Raw genomic sequence first — 16,813 nt, forward strand, 5'->3', positions numbered from 1 at the left:
GGAAGGGTCTGTTATTGTGCTGTATAAATACATTTTAAAAAAATACACTTTCTTAATGTTTAACTAAAACGTTAGGGCTGGAAAGTGTATTCATCATGACACCGATCCATTGTTATTCAGCACACTTAGATGAATTATGTATAATGTGGCCAAATGCAGAACAATAATCTCTCCTTTCCTGCAGCATACCTCAGATTCAAGCTCGTAAAATCTCTACTGCGTGTAACATTCATTCCCTTTTCACCACCAACCGTCCTGTGGTGCCTGTTTCCAACTTGTACCCTGCAGACGGAGAATTTCATCCTGCCTGTCTAGTATGGATATAAATACGGATCCAAGGTGAAAAGCAGTTATCTAATCCAGTGGACAGCTCAGTTTCTAAGCACTCTGCTGAGTATTTTTTTAAAAACATCTTGGCAGTTCAACCAGCCTATTTAAATTCTACAAATTTTGCTTTTTAGTAAAATAACATTTGATCAGTTACGGTTATCAAAGGACTGCATGTGGAGAACAACAGTCTGACTGTCTCCTGCCAGCTTCCAGATGCTGAACTGTCACAATCTCAAACCTTTTAAAATGATACCTAATATGTACAGTATTGATCTGGTGTTCGTGTCATGAGCATTGTGAGAGTTGGCCAGCTCAGTTGAGAAAATACTTGTTGAAGTTAACACAACTGACAAACATATTCACAGTTCAAACAATGTATTAATGGTATTAGTTTTCACTGTCCCATTGATTTTGTGGTATTTCTGAAGAAACTGGAAATTGTACAATGCACATTGCTGTAAGACCATATCACATCAACATCTCAAACACTTGACACTCAGAATTGCTTCTGAATTTGACCTGCAGGTTTTCCTTTTGTATCTTTGGGGGATGAAATCTCGCAAGTTAGTACTAAAAATCTTCTTAGGCAGTCACTTGGGGTTGAGGATGACATCCGGTCCGGTTTTGAGGATTCTAATGTGGAAACGTCCACAAATAGGGCAGGTGGTGGCTTGCCAGGCAGTGTGACAGGTAGTTTGTGAGTTGGTCTGCTAGTGTGCCCCTAACATTTTGTCTCGGTGATCTGAATACCATACTGAATGCTCCTTCTCCACCTGGAGTAGTCATCGGGCAGCAATTCCCAGGAGTTGGTGGGGATGCTGCATTTCTCCAATGAGGCTTTGAGCATATCCTTCAATCTTTTCCTCTGTCCTCCTGGTAATCTCTTCCGATGATGAGAGTTCAGGACTCTGGGGTTAGGCATGTGCCTTGCCCAGCATAGCTAACTGAGTGTAACTAGGTCTCAACATGGGTCTTTGGCCTGAGAGAAGATACCAATGGCTTGTTCATATTTCCTTCCAGTACGTATTGTCCGAAGTCGGCTTTGGTATCTTCACAATATGCCTTGGTTCCTGTGCCTTGTAAAGCCTGCTGTAAGTAGACCAGGTCTCCAAAGCATATAGGAGGGCAAGGATAAATGCTACCCAATAGACATGAGTCTTGGGCTAGGTCTGAAGTTTGAATCCTCAAATACCCTGTCCCTTTATCGACCAAAAGCTATGCCGATGCATTGAAAGTGGTGAATTTCATCATCAAAGTCCGACATCGAGAGGTGGCTCCTGGGATGTAGGAAGTGGTCCATGTTTTTCAGGGTCTTGCCATGAACTTTTATTGTAGGAGGGTAGTGTCCTGTACCACTAAGAGATATGACTCATTGTGGTTTAGTACAAAAAAAACCCACGAGTACCGGTGTAATTTGCACCAAATGTTTCTTTTTCTTTAGCTCTTGAGAAATGCTGTGAATGTGACCAATATTGTTACTGTTTTGATGGTCTGAAGAGACAAGCTTGTGTTGTACTGTTCTGTCCTGTGCTCTGCTGTTCTGTGTTCAATACCATGTGTAGGCAGAAGGGATTAATTTAATTAGGCATCATTATCTTAATTAGTTGGACACAAGATCCTGGGCTGAAGGGCCTGTTCCTGTGCTATACTGTTCTATGTTCTGTTTGTTTTTTTTCCCTCCAAGCTTATTGCACCATCAAGGAAATTTGGAGTGCTGTATGTTTTTCTTTAGAATGATAATCCCTTTGTGACTTCTGTGTAGGATGTTGATGTGCAAGCCCAATTCTGTTCTCATAATTTTCATGTAGATTTTTTAAAATTAAATAATAATCAGGAGCCTCTATCCTGGTCTGTATCTCCCTTGTGTTTGAGATGAGCTCATTCAGCAAAAGTAGATTTGAACCCGAGACTATTTTGGTTTATATAATGAAAATTAAAAAAGAAAATGCAGATGTTGGTAATCTGAAATAAAATAGAAAATGCTGGACACAGTGGATTAGGCAGTACCTGTAGAAAGAGAAATGGCTAACATTTCAGGTTTGAAATAGTTCATCAAAACTGATGAATGGTCTCGGACCTGAACATTAACTTTTCTAGTTTGGATTTGTATGATAGAGTACTGAATTTCATGATGGGTTTATTTACTGAACCATCAGTTTAGTACCCTCTATCCTGGAAGGATAGAAAATTCTGGACTTCTTGTTTGATTCAATATCTTCAGTTTCTGATTTTCCATTTTAATATTTTGTGTTGCTTTTTAATAATAGGAAATATCTACATCTTCTTTCTCCACACCCTCATGCTCCCATTCCTTTTTAAACAGTTTATATTTGGGTCAATCTTGTTTGTTCATGGAAGGTGTATGTTAATGGCAGAGCAGGTTTTTCTTGTCTACTCTTTGCTACTGAACTGGGGAGGTACTTAAAGATGTTTCTGTCTCTGTATCTCTTGGTGCTAATTTGGTAGTTTAATGACCAAATCACCGATGTGCCACAATTTGTAATTACTAATCCCAGAGCCTGGGGCTTTCTGGAACCCTGGCACTAATTCAAATGGAATTGCAGCCTTAAATTTGTAGAGTATTTGCAGCAAAACATTTTTATCATTGAATGGAAGTACAATGAAGTGCAACAGTGATGTGCAGAATTGAAGTGCATTCGAGAGAATGTGATGGTATGAAAACTCTTAATTATTGCCAAGCTTATCTCTCACTAAAAATTGAATTTTACAAATGTGTGCTCTCAATCCTTGAAAAATTAAGAAAAAGTTTGAAGTTAAATTGTATCCATCCCTCAATTCCATCTCTTTCCCCCTCACTTTATTTGAATGATCTTTATATGCATGATTAAAACTTCTAATTATACTTCCTGATTTAGACTTTGGGTGTCTGCGGATCCCTCCATCTGCTTGAAGAGGCACCTGGTTGCTTTTCTGCACTTGGATGCCACGGATTCTGTTGTGTGGGTTGGAATTCTGCATGTATGCCCAATAACTGCAAAGTTGCCACTCAGAAGCCTACAAAATCTCTGCAGGCAGCTGCAGCATTCATTGCTGACTGCAAAATCACACTATTGCCTCAAGTCTAAAGCAAAATGTCAGAATTAAATTGAGATTTGGCAGTGATGAAACACTTTTAAAGGATTACTGAATTCTGTCCAGAATTTTACTAATAGCTTATTTAAGAACTACACAGTATCTTCATGAAAACAAAGAAAAATGTTTTAATTTCAGCCAATGCGACACTTGAGAAAATGCAACAAAGAAACATTTTAAAATTTGTGTTCTGAGTGAACATTTATTGAGATCTAATTATTATTTGCAAGAAAAGGAAGGTTTTGGCATCTTGCATTTAACACTTAAATATCCCACAATATGTGGCTTCTAGGAAACTTGCCATGTCCATAACACGTGCACCAATTTGAATTTTTTTGTTTCTTGACTTCATTGCAATACCTAAATTGCACTTCCATTTTCATAAAATGCTTTTCTTAAAAAGAACACTTCAGCAATGGGCAAAATTTTCTGCTACGCCCCTCAATTTTGTTTGCCTCCAAGCCACACCCCACCCCCCCCCCCCCCCACCTTGGCCCTGTATTCTCAAAAGAAAACAAATCTAGCTATCTAGTCTCTCATAACTGAAACCTTCCATCTCAGGCAATATCTTGTGAATTACCTCTGTACTCTTTCCAGTGCAATCAGAACTGTGCACACTAGCTGTGGCCTAACCAATGTTTTATAAAGTTATATCATAACCCCTGGCTAACTTCCCATTTCTTATATTCTCTGCAGTTCCTACATTCTATTAAGATGACTCACTCTGTCTTTCCTATTTGTGTCCCTTTCAGATGTGCCTAATATTTCTTCATTTGTCTCATTGCCACCCTTTTCGTCATGCATAGTAATCTCTTTGGTCATTCTATCCTCCTGCAACTTATCCTGTCATAGACATCATTTTTCTTCACTCCTCCTCCCCTTTCTCAACATATTTAAAAATAGTTGGTGTAGCTCCAACACACCCAACTCTATGCCACCATTTATAAGGTAAAAGTCAGGAGTGTGATGTATTGACCTGGATGAGTGCAACTCCCAACAAAATTCAAACTCAATGCCATCAAGGAAAAGCAAACTGCATAATTTGCAGTCCGTCACTGTCATTTTCTCTACCACCATGACTGCAATATGTGCTATCGACACATCTGCTCCACCAGAGGGGCCAACACCCTTGACCACTGCTATACAACCATCAAAGATGCCTTCCGAGCCACCCCTCGTCCTCACTTTGGGAATTCAGACCACCAGGCTGTGCTCCTTCCCCCTGCATACAAACAGAAACTGAAACGGGAGGATACAGTACAGAGTGTTGTGCAATGCTGGTCTGAAGAAGCAGATGAGCTTCGTGACTGCTTTGAGACAGTGGACTGGTCCATGTTCAAAGACTCAGCTGCCAGCCTTTGATGAGTATGCCACCACCATTACAGACTTTATCAGCAAGTGTGTGGAGGACTGTGTACCAAAGAAGACAATATGGGTGTTCCCAAACAGAAAACCATGGATGAACCGGGAGATCCACTCCCTACTGAAGGCGAGGACTGCTGCACACAAATCTGGGGATCCTGATCTGTACAAGAAATCGAGGTATGACCTTTGGAAAGCTATCAGGGATACTAAGAGGCAATACTGACTCAAAATAGAGTACCTGACCAGCCGTCAGTTATGGTAGGGCTTACACGCCATAACAGGCTACAAGCTGAAGTCGGGCTGCGTAGTTAGCAACAACACATCCCTTCCTGATGAACTTAACACATTCTATGTGCGTTTTGAACAGAAGGGAAGTGGATTGTCACCATCCACCCTGACAGCCTCCAATGCAACTGAACCTGTGATCACAGTGGAGGACATAAGATCAGTTTTCCAGAGAGTGAACACGAGGAAAGCACTTGGCCCAGATGGTGTCCATGGCCATGTGCTCAGATCTTGTGCTGATCAGCAGGCAGAAGTTTTTGCGGATATATTTAACCACTCCCTGCTTCAATCTCAGGTTCCCACCTGTTTTAAGAAGACCACTATCATCCCGGTACTGAAGAAAAGCAAGGTAACATGCCTCAATGACTACTGATTAGTGGCTCTGACATCCACCATCATGAAGTGCTTTGAGAGGTTGGTCATGGCACGCATCAACACCAGCCTCCCAGACAACCTGGACCCACTGCAATTCGCCTATCACTGAAACAGGTCTACAGCGGATGCCATCTCCCTGGCTCTGCACTCAGCTCTGGAGTATCTTTACAGTAAAGACACCTACGTTAGACTTTTGTTTATTGACTACAGCTCTGCCTTCAATACAATAATCCCAAGCAAGCTTGTCACCAAACTCTGAGACCTAGGACTCAACACCTCCCTCTGTAACTGGATCCTTGATTTTCTAACCAACAGACCGCAATCAGTGAGGATAGGCAGCAATATCTTCAACACGATTATTCTCAACACTGGTGCCCCACAAGGCTGTGTCCTCAGCCCTCTACTCTACTCCCTATACACTCATGACTGTGGCCAGATTCTGCTCTAACTCCATCTACAAGTTTGCAGATAATACCACCGTTGTAGGCCGTATTTCAAACAGCAATGAGGTGGAGTACAGGAAGGAGATAGCAAACTCAGTGGAATGGTGTCATGACAACAACCTTTCCCTCAATGTCAACAAAACAAAAGAGCTAGTCATTAACTTCAGGAAAGCGGGCAGTGTACATGCACCTGCCTACATCAATGGTGCTGAGGTCGAGAGGGTTGACAGCTTCAAGTTCTTGGGAGTGAACATTCACCAACAGCCTGTCCTGGTCAAATCACATAGAAGCCACGGCCCAGAAAGCTCACCAGCACCTCTACTTCCTCAGGAGGCTAAAGAAATTTGGTTTGTCCTCTTTGACTCTTACCAACTTTTACCGATGCACCATAGAAAGCATCCTATCTGGATTTATCATGGCTTGGTACAGCAATTGCTCTGCCCAGGACTGCAAGAAACTGCAGAGAGTTGTGGACACAGTCCAGCGCATCACGGACACCAGCCTCTCCTCCTTGGACTCTGTCTTTACCTCTCGTTGTCTTGGCGAAGCGGCCAGTGTAATCAAAGATCCCACCCACCCAGGACATTCTCTCTTCTCTCCTCTTCCATCAGGTAGAAGATACAGGAGCCTGAGGGCACGTACCACCAGACTTAAGGACAGCTTCTACCCCACTGTGATAAGACTATTGAACAGTTCCCTTATACAATGAGATGGACTATGACCTCACGATCTACCTTGTGACCTTGCACCTTATTGCACTGTACTTTCTCTGTAGCTGTGACACTTTACTCTGTACAGTTGTTGTTTTTACCTGTACTACTTCAATGCACTCTGTATTAAATGTAACTGCACTGTGTAATGAAGTGACCTGTACGATCGGTATGCAAGACAAGTTTTTCACTGTACCTTGGACCAATACTCTGGCAACTAGTGATAGTGAAACCAGGGTTCTTATGCTAGTCTCCTGATGGGACTCAGGTGTGTGTCATTATGCGATTAGTGGTGCATGGAATCCATGTGCTGCACAACAAGGCACCATCAATGGGGCCGAATTGAGGGCCAGCACTCGGAACTATTACACTCTGTAACTGTAACACTATATTCTGCATTCTGGTTTTTTTTCTGTTGTACTATCTCAATGTACTTATGATTGGAATGATCTGTCTGAATGGCATGCAAACAAGATTTTCACTGTGTCTCAGTACATGTGACAATAATAAACTAATTTCCAGTTAGGTTGATACTCAGAGCTTTCACTGCATGGATAGCTGGCTGATGATTGAAGTTCCTAAATAAACACAACGTATATTTTTCATAGTTCTGCCATCCTTGTTAATGAGATGAAAATTAGAAATTGTAATCAGAGCTCTTAACCCTATGGATTTTTTACCAGTTTTTGTTAAAGTTAAAGTTTGTAGTCCAGATGGAAATTAAACTTGGGACAGTCCTTTTATATCTCAACAGATATTTCAATTAGAACATAGAACGATACATCACAGTACGGGCCCTTGGGCCCATGATGTTGTACTGACCTATATAAACCTTATCCACATTCAATCTATTCCCCCCTCTCTCCTTTGCCTCCCGTAACCTATATTTCTTTCATCAATGTGACTATCTAAGAGTCTCTTAAATGACCCTATCATATCGGCCCCTACCACCACACCCAACAGTGCATACCAGGCACCCACCATTCTCTGTGAATAAAAAAAACTACCGCTAACATCTCCCCTGAACTTTACTCCATGCACCTTAAACGGATGACCTCTGTATTGGCCATTACTGCCCTGGGGAAAAGGTGCTGGCTGTCCACTCAGTCTATGCCTCTCATAATATTGTGTACCTCTACCAAGTCACCTCTCATCCTCCATCGCTCCAAAGAGAAAAGCTCTCATTCACTCAACCCCTTCTCATAAGACATGTTCTCTAATCCAGGCAGCATCCTTGTAAATCTCCTCTGCACCCTCTCCAAAGCTTCCACATCCTTCCTATAATGTGGTGACCAGAACTGAACACAATATTCTAAGTGTGGTCTAACCAGAGTCTTGTAGGGCTGCAGTATTACCTCTCAACTCTTGAACTCAATCCCCCGGCTAATGAAGGCTAACACACCATATGCCTTCTTATCCACCCTATCAACTTGCGCAGAAACTTTCAGGGATCTATGTCTTGGACCCCAAGATATCTCTTGTTCCTCCATGCTGCTAAGAATCCTGCCATTAATCTTGTACTCTGCCTTCAAGCTCAATCTTCCAAAGTATATCACTTCGCACTTCTCCAGATTGAACTCCATCTGTCACTTCTCCGCCCAGCTCTGCATCCTGTTTATATCCCATTGCAAGCTACGGCAACCTTCTGCACTATCTACTACACCACCAACCTTCATGTCATAAGCAAACTTACCAACCCACCCTTCCACTTCTTCAAGTTATTTAAAAAAATCACAAAGAGCAGGGGTTCCAGAACTCATCCATGTGGAACACCACTAGTCGCTGACCTCCAGGTGGAATACTCTCCTTCTACAACCACCCTCTGCCTTCTGTGGGCAAGCCATTTCTGAATCCACACCGCCAATTCTCCATGGATCCCATACCTAATGACTTTCTGGATGAGCCTACCATGGGGAACCTTGTCAAACGACTTGCTAAAATCCATATAAACCACATCCACCACACTACCTTCATCAATTTGTTTTGTCACTTCCTTGAAAAACTCAATTAGTCACGTGAGGCACAGCCTGCCTTTTACAAAGCCATGTTGACTATCCCTAATAAGACAATACTTCTCCAAATGCTCATAAATCCTGTCCCTAAGAATCCTCTCCAATAGTTTGCCCACCACTGAAGTAAGACTCACTGGTCTATAATTCCCAGGATTATCTCTTTTACCTTTCTTGACAAAATTTGCCATCCTCCAATTCTCCGGTACCACTTCTGTGGCCAGGGAGGATGCAAAGATCATTGTTAATGTCCCAGCAATCTCTTCCCTTGCTCACCATAGTAACCTGGGATATATCCTATCCAAACCGGGGCTTATCTATCCTAATGCATTTTAGTAGCTTCTACACTGCTTCTTTCGTAACTTTCTTGATTCTTGAGCTTTATCACATCAGTTCTGAAATTGCTCTCTCAGACAGTCTTCCTGTACCAAAAAGCCTCATTTCCAGATTTGACATGTTCATGGTTTCCTTTTCAATTTACTTGGCATTTAAAGTTTTGGTAATGAGTGGAAAATGTAAGATTATAAAGAACCTTATAAAGATTATAAAGAAGATTATAAACAGATGGTCAACGTTTCGGGTCAGGACCCTTTTTCAGGAGTGAAGATAGGAGAAGAGGAAGACCAAAATACAAATGACAATGGTAGATGGACAAAAGAGGGGAGGCGGAGTGGGCACAAGGTGGTGATAGGTAGATGCAGGTAAGAGATACTGATAGGCAGATCACTATCTCTTATCTGCATGCTGCCTGGCCTGCTGAGTTCCTCCAGCATCTTGTTTTTTCGTGTAGATTCCAGCATCTGCGGTCCTTTGTTTCTCTAAGATCCTATTCTTAAGTGTGATGAACACTTTTGAAATTGGTGTTTTAAAGAAAGCATACTGTAATGTCCCCTTGATGTGTTCTGTTAAGTGCTGAAGTGTAATTAGAGCCACTTCTCCATGGTTGGGCAATGAAAATTAAACTAACAACAAGCGAATGTAAAATACAAATTGTTGGGTCACTTCTACTTGTACCAAGGTTTATTGAAAATTATTAAACCACTGATCAGTTGCTGGTAACTAAAATTAAAATTACTGACACCATTCACTGTTTCAAATTGAGATCTGATTCAATAGTGTCAGTCAGCTCCCAAGACAATTTGAATGTTGTGCTTTAAAAGAAGAATACATGCACTGCATTATATTAGCTTATATTGTTACAGTTTTCTTGATCAAACCAGCCCAACAAACTCAGAAAAAAAATTATAAGTTACATTTTATAGGAAGGAGAGCATTAATTGGTGGATGGGAGTGGATTTAGCCATTTCTATTTTTTATCATGCTTTGTTGAAAAGTAAAGGTTATCTTAATTAACACATTTTTGGGTTGTAGAGCAAGTACTATAGCGAACAGGTTGGAAGGTGAAGTTGAGGACAAGGTCAGATCACCCATGATTTTATTGAATGGTGGAGTAGGCTCGCATAGCCTACTCTTACTGTTTCTTGAGTTCATGGTGTTTCAAACTGTTCTTCAGCTTTTCTGACAACTTGGTCTCAACAGAAGCTTTCACTTCTTTGAATCTTGAAAACCTGACTACATACCCACAAGAGCCTGCAGATGCTGGAATCTGGAGCAACAAACAATCTGCTGAAGGAACTCAGCGGGGTGTGCAGCATTTGTAGGGAGAAAGGCATGTCCTGTCATGCAACAGTCCTGATGCAGGCTTTCGACCTGAAACGCTGTCAATTCCTTTCACTCCACAATGCTGCTCGACCTACTGAATTGCTCCAGCAGATTGTTTGTTGCTACATATCCAATCTTTGTTCATAGCCAACAACAACATAAGTTTAAAAAAATTCTACTTCAAAGTATTCAATTTTGAAAACTAATAGAAGAATTTAAAAAATAAACATAGCTAATTTGGAGAAAAGGCTTGCAGGTTATCTCTCTGCACCCCTGCCTCCTCTACATTTTAAGACTTTTTTTTCCCCCAGTCTGAGTGCTTCCAGAATTTTTCATTTTTGGCTTGGATTTCCAGCATCGGCAGTATTTTTTACTTCAATTAGCAATTAAATTTGTTTGCCTTTTTATAGGGACGTGATTGTTTTCCCAGCTAAGAGCCAGTCCACCCTTTTTTGAAGTCATGCAGAGTCAGCACCATCTAGCAACGTATTCCAAAGCTGCTTATTCTTTGAGAAAAGTATAACCATCCAGCATTTGGACCATTCCTGCTCTTTTACACAAAAGTAGTGGAAATCTGGGAATGTTGATCTCCCATAAACACCTGGATGCCAAGTCAATTGAAAGTTTCCAGGCTGAAATTGATAAGCACATCAAGGTTTATTGAGCAAAGGCACTAAAATGAAGTTGAAGCTTAGATTAGCTATGATTTAATTGAAGCAGATCCAGTTCAAGAGGCTAAATGACCTACTTCTGTTCTTGGAGACACAAATGATGCTGGAATCTGGACCAACAAACAATCTGCTGGAGGAACTCAGTGGGTTGAGCACAAGCACAGATGGGTTTGGTCCTGATGCAGTGTTTTGACCCAAAGCATCAACAAATCCTTTCCTCCCAAAGATGCTGCTCGACCCACTAAGTTCCTCCAGCAGATTGTTTGTTGCTACTTTTGTTCTTATATGGCTTTTGAAATCTTATTTATATATTTAATTAGATATTGTATATGTCCAAAAGTTAAGAATTTTGAATTCGCTGCAGGCAATAGCTTCATATAACTTCTATCACACTGCACTTCAATGTATATTTTTTGCGACCCAGATCATTGTCTGGAAAATACACCCTGAGCAAACTTCCAACTAATTCTTTTAAAATGATGGGGTGCTGTGTTTCTGAAAATTAGTTTGAATTGTTATCATAACCACTTTGCTTTGACAGTAAGAGAATGTCTGAGCTTTCCTTATATTTTATAAAATCTAAATTTAGAATGCAACTTAACACATTAATGCTAATATAAAAATTCACTGGGGTCAGATGTGCCCTTGGACTTGGTCATTTCTCCTTTAACTGTAAATTGACTAGCTAAAGGTAGGTATCAGAATCTAATGAAGGTATCAGCAACATTTTCTGAGCTCTACTCTAGTAAACATCCACCTTGTACTTCAGTGAAGATTAGCTTTTCATTTATTCCTTTGCCATTTGTGAGATTTACTGTTGCACAAAGGTGCTTCATAAAACTTACTTCAGAGAGTCAGTACATATTCATTTAGACCACACTGTTTTATCACCAAATAATAAGGGCACTAATATACATTCCAGGTCTCACAAAATCTGAAGGCTTTTCCACCACTCTAGCCTATAATCCAGAAAACTAATGTAATAACAGAATGTCTTGACTTGAACAAAGATTAGGAGGCTTGCCAGTGTTGGGTTTAGTTATCTTCAGTCATATCTCTGTAAATACTTGGCAATTCCTAAGCTTTCTGGACTTTGGTTAATAAAGTGTCTCTGTTGGGAAGAGGAAAGGCTGCATGCAGCTAAAGGGGCAATGGGGGAAAAAAATTCACCCACACAGATTCTTCAGTTACCTGGCATATCTTAGAGTGCTAGGTTTCCATATGTGCTTGACACTATCTTGACCAATAACTGGATGGAGATTCCTAGATTAAATTCCTGGTTAATTGCTGAGAAATTAGGTTACTTTGTTCGTGCACAAAACTGAAACCACAAGTAACTTTGAATATTATTGAAATGTGGTTTAAAATTAGGCTGCACCTTCTCCCCTATATCATAGCATCCTTAATTTTATCATTCCTCAGCCATAAGATTTTGCTCCTTGACTAACAAAATGAAGGTTTAGCATGACACCAATCTGATTAACTTTGTTTTATAGAAGTTGAGATCACAATTCCATTGGGATAAAGGAGGACCATGATTATTCATATTCTTTACAGTGCTTAAACTAGAACAAGGCCCACATAAGCAATAGAAAAGAAACGTGCTATTTGACGAAGCTATTACTACCCATTGCCTATTTCTCAGGTTTTTTTTGGGGGATGTGGAGAAATAATGAAACTATTTAACCAAAGAATCCTGATGCTTAAAAGATTTTTCCTTACTTGTTTTCTAAATTCAGAATTGTTGAGTGTGTCAGGGAGGAATTTGATGAACTCTCTATCTGGGTTTGTACCTTTTGGGAAACCACATTTTTTAAAACAATGTCAGGAATACTTTACAATTTCTGGAGTGAAGGCAGCTTCCTGCTTCTACCTTAACTATTGGAGAAAGCAAACAGGCAAAAATTTGGAAAAATATTCTTCAGTAAGCACGACAGAAGTGGTAAGCTAACTAAAATTCACATCTGCAATGAAATCGATTATTGACTGTAATTTGCTTTGACTGCATTTTTTTTGGAATTTGGGTGAACTGCTGTGGACCTGGCTATGGTTGAATCTCTCATCTTCTCTACAAGCTTTGAAGTAGAAAGTCTAATTGGTTCTGGTAACTCCTGTAACTTAGTGATCTTTGGAGTGAAGGACTGGCACCTGAGTAATAGTTTTCATCTTTATATTAATAACAGGGCACAATTTGTATATCACTGGCTGGTTGTTGGTACAGAATTCTTTTGTTTTCTGGTGGAAATGCTACTCCCTTGTAATTCGTGGAGTATGGAAGGTTTACAAAGACCCCCAAATGTGCACCATCTCTGCTATGTTAAAGTAGACAAGAATACAAGCTCCCCAAAGTCTCTCCACCATCTACAAGGCTCAAGTCAGGAATGTGATGGAATACTCTCTGCTTACTTGAATGAGTGCAGCTTCAACAACATTCAAGAAGCTTGACACCATACAGGACATAAGAGCTCGCCCGATAGGCACCCCATCTACAACAATTCACTCACTCCACCACCAACGCACAGAGTTTGTACTATCTACAGGATGCACTGCAGCAACTCACCAAGACTCCTTAGACAGCACCTTCCAAACCTATTACCCTACCAGCTAGAAGGACAAGGGCAGCAAAGCATGGGAACACCACCACCTGGAAATTACCTTCCAAGCCACACACCATCCTGACTTGGAAGTATATCACCATTTCTTCACCATCACCGGGTCAGAATCCTGGAACTCTCTCCCTAACAGTATTGTGGGTATACCCACACCTCAAGGACTGCAGCAGTTTAAGAAGGCAGCTCACCACCACCTTCTCGAGGGCAACTAAGGATGGGCAATTAAATGCTGGCTTAGCCTGCGATGCCCACATCCCTTGAATGAATAGTGACTGCTTGGATGGCATTGAAATTAAATTATCCAGTTACCTACAAAATGTAGGGAACTAGAAGAGCATGAACTGCATTTATTCTGCTCTGAAAAATTTTTCTACTTTTAAACCTGCTATATTTGCATGGGCAGGATTCAAATTCATGGCATCAGCAATTCAGGATTTAGAACATAAGTAATTAGGACTAAAAAAAAATTCTTGTCACCACCTTCAAAGCACAGATCTCTAGGGAAGCTTCATATTCTGTTTGCTTAAAACCTCACCAGCATTCCAAATTAAAATGCGTCTAATGTCTTGTATTTAGTCACAGTTATTATCCCATATATTCAGAATGTTCAGAAATCACAATAGAAAATTATGGGATGGCTTGGTGATTATGTTAATTTTTAGTTTTAGTTAAAACTGAAGGCTTGGGGATGTCCATTTGAAGTACTCTTGTGCCAAGGCCATGAAACTCTGATTAATTGAAACAAATTACTTAATAAAGAAATCCCAGAACACCATCTACATTCTGTAAAATAGCAGACTTTGCAATTTAAAATGGTGCATAACATGGTGTTACCAAATCTGAAATTAATCATGTGTGTGAATTAATTTAAAATGTGGCTTTGCATTCATGCCAAATTACAATACCAGTTTTAAGTAGAATTAAGGAATCAAGTGTAAACGTGCCAGTTTATGATGTGCCTATGAGTTAATCAAGAAGGAAATCCAGGAGTAAAAGCTTCTATTTCAGAATTTAAAATTGCTGTGGATATATCTCTGCCTTGCATTCTTTTCTCTGCTCTCAAGTATAGTTGTCTTTTGCATCAAAAAGAAAACAACAGGAAATTTGAAAAGAAAAGAAATGCTGGAAATACTGAGCAGGATAGGCAACATCCACAGATAGAGAAAAACAAAGCCAATTTCCTCTTGTATTGACTTAGAAGATCATAACCCCTCAATTACAAGCATTGGGAAGTTTCCAGATATATACTGATGACACCTAGCTCAATCACATCACCATCTTTGGTTGCCCGACCTGTATTGAAGGAAAAGGAATTTCCTTATCTAAATGATGAGAGGCTGGTGACTCCCTCAATATCTCGCACACTTGCTCTTTCTTCCCCTTGTGCATGCAAGTAAATAGGAAGGACTTATTTTCCTTAGTGGAGGGGGGGGGGGTCTGGAACTCATTGCCTGAAAGTGCAGTAGAGGCTAAGACCCTCATTCATTTTACTAAAAATGCTTGGATGTGTCCTTGAAGAACTGTGACATGCAGGGCCACAGACCCTGTGATGGAAGGTGTGGATAGGTTGAATGCTTATAGATGAGATGGAACAAGTGGCCGCCTGTTTCATAAATGTGCCATCATTCTTGATCATCCTTAAATGCAATCTTGCAACCATTAGAGGCCATTTGCCGAGATTCTAAGCTCTAAAATTCTCTCATTTAAACCTCTCCATCTCTCTTGCTCTAGAACTTTAGGACATCTGCTATATTGCAGATGATCCGTGCATTATGGCCATTTGTGTAACAGAAATTCACCCACATGTAACTTGCAAATCGTTACCCCAAAATTTGAGATGCGGAATAGTATTCGGTCTTATGGAATTTAGGTGGGAAATAAATATGTAATATAAAAGAAACAACACATTGTCAATTTTTAAAATTTTTAATCATGCAGTATTATGGGACAAAAGATTTAGATACGACTTCGCCTTCATTGGGTTGGCAGCCTTTGCTACTCCCTCTGAGGTCCTGTGAATAGACATCTCAGAGTGCAGTGCTGCAATCTTCAGTTGTGAGGCATTTTCTCTGATGCACTACATTTTGGGGAGCTGTAGTAGCCATGGCCAGCTCCTTACAGTAACCCTTGGTCCTTACTCTGCTTCTACTAGGTCACCATGCTTTAAGCAATTATCCCTCCAACTCCTTCCACACCACCTTTCTCCCATGAACCCTGATCCTCAAATCCCATCCCTTTCCCTGATAACCCCACTTCCTAAATCCTTTCCTAATTCATGACCCTTGTCCATCCCCCAAACCTAACATTGGCCTCAGCTGTTAAATAACAACAGTGGGTCACATTATCATCACCAATAAAATGGTGTAATGTGAGCAAAAACCATCCTGTAGGATCACACTACCATCCATAACATGGGATTGAACAGGGAAAAAGGGGTTCACGCTGCAGAAAATCACAATACAGATGGGTTTCTAGGAACAAACCCCTCTGTAGCCCTAGTGGTTGCCTGTAAATGCATAATGTAAATTCAAATTGTTAAACTATTCCAATTGCATGTATAACCAGTAGAAGCTTCTGTTTAATTTGAATTTATTCTGGGTCAATTATGTTCAAGCAAATAACCAGCATACGTTGCTGAATGAATTTTTTAAAGACTTTGGAACACTCTGTTTGTGGTTCAGCTGCTTCAAAAACTAGAGATAATTTATTTTATTAATAGTACATGTGAAGCAGAGATGGAGGTAACCTGCAGCTCCACGGGCTGTGCTATTACAGACCCTCTGAAAATACATGCAATGGTGTGAAATTGTGGTACTTATCAACCAGTTGCTTGCTAAACAGATGGCAACAAGTTATGGCTGTTGCAATCAGGAGTGAGTGAATTTTTAAATGTGGAAAGTTATGAATTTCTGCTAAGAAATCTCTTGGGGCCTGACAATGTAATTTTACATGAACTCTCATTCCTTCAGAGGTTTCTTAGAATTAGATTCAAACAAAAACAAAAATTATTTGACTAAAGACTAATAACCTTCATAAGTGTCAGCAATAGACTCACTGTAAGTGCCCGCATCAAAAAAAAACAGAATTCATTACCAAATGCTTTTTTTGTAAAAAAAAAGATTGCTTAAAAGCTTCCCCAGGCTATGAATAGCTGTGTTCAGGCAAATAGGAAGAATCCCATGGCAAATGGGATCAATGATCAGCCCAAGTAAGGAGAACGCTGCAATAGTGTCTGGTTGTGTTTGATTTCACAGTTGG

At 40.3% G+C, this 16,813-nt stretch overlaps 1 protein-coding gene across 1 annotated transcript in view; it reads left to right on the top strand.

Moving 5' to 3' along the window:
• hs2st1a (heparan sulfate 2-O-sulfotransferase 1a) overlaps positions 1-16,813 on the top strand; it is a 140,355-nt gene that overhangs the window by 85,412 nt on the left and 38,130 nt on the right. The gene's annotated exons all lie outside the window — the stretch shown is intronic.

Source organism: Pristis pectinata, chromosome 3 (assembly GCF_009764475.1).
Source record: "Pristis pectinata isolate sPriPec2 chromosome 3, sPriPec2.1.pri, whole genome shotgun sequence".
NCBI lineage: Eukaryota > Metazoa > Chordata > Chondrichthyes > Rhinopristiformes > Pristidae > Pristis > Pristis pectinata.